This window comes from Triturus cristatus, chromosome 4_2 (assembly GCF_964204655.1).
Source record: "Triturus cristatus chromosome 4_2, aTriCri1.1, whole genome shotgun sequence".
NCBI classification, from domain to species: Eukaryota; Metazoa; Chordata; class Amphibia; order Caudata; family Salamandridae; genus Triturus; species Triturus cristatus.
This window is the reverse complement of record NC_140586.1, coordinates 890,369,448-890,370,222: the sequence shown is the minus strand read 5'-3', so window position 1 is coordinate 890,370,222 and position 775 is coordinate 890,369,448. Positions and strand designations below refer to the sequence as shown.

The 775-nt window shown below is 48.6% G+C and overlaps 1 pseudogene; it reads left to right on the top strand.

Moving 5' to 3' along the window:
- Positions 1 to 201: 201 nt before the first annotated feature.
- LOC146835357 (U2 spliceosomal RNA) lies at positions 202 to 358 on the top strand (annotated as a pseudogene).
- Positions 359 to 775: the final 417 nt, after the last annotated feature.

Here is a 775-nt window from a genome sequence, read left to right as displayed (position 1 = left end):
ACGGGAAAAGAAGAGGACGTTCAGGACACTGCAGAGCAAACTGCAGCAACTGTACGAACTCGAGCTGGAGGGATGGGACGTGGGTGACGACTTGGAGGAAACCCAAAAGGAGCTCGCAGAGCACTTTAGGGAGGAATCATCTTCCGGACCAGAACCGAGAACCTAGAGAGGGACGAGAAATGCAACTCGTTCTTCTTCAAGAAACTTCACTCGGCCTTTTGGCTAAGATCAAGTGTAGTATCTGTTCTTATCAGTTTGAACGCGCAATTTTTGCGCAAGTAAAATTTGATTTTGACAGTGCTATGACTTCGACTTGGAAGTGAATAAATTTGCTTTATGCAAATTTATGCAAATTTTCGTGACGGCCCGACGTGCTTTTAATTAAGCCGGAGGAAGGACACCAGAGTGCTGGTGCCTGTTTGTTCACTAGGAACACAAAATAGAACCCCCAAGGACCTGTGGTCAGCGTTAGAGCTTAGGTAACGTTACGCTCTCTCACTCTCTCTTTCCTGGCGTTTGGGTGGACTAATGCTGGGGGCCTAAAAAAACCTCCTAACACCCTTCACAGGCCTGTACAGTACCCAGACCTCTGGTAAGGGGATTTATGCTTAGGTGGCCGCACCTATAACCCTACCTTAGCTCTAGGGAGTGACTGGACAGTGTTTCTTTGCACTACAGACCATTGTGGTCTGTTGGGAGACACTCCAGGCATCCAGGCGGAGGATCCAAGGTAAGGCGGTAAAACCCGGCGGTAACCCAGAAAAATTACCGGTAG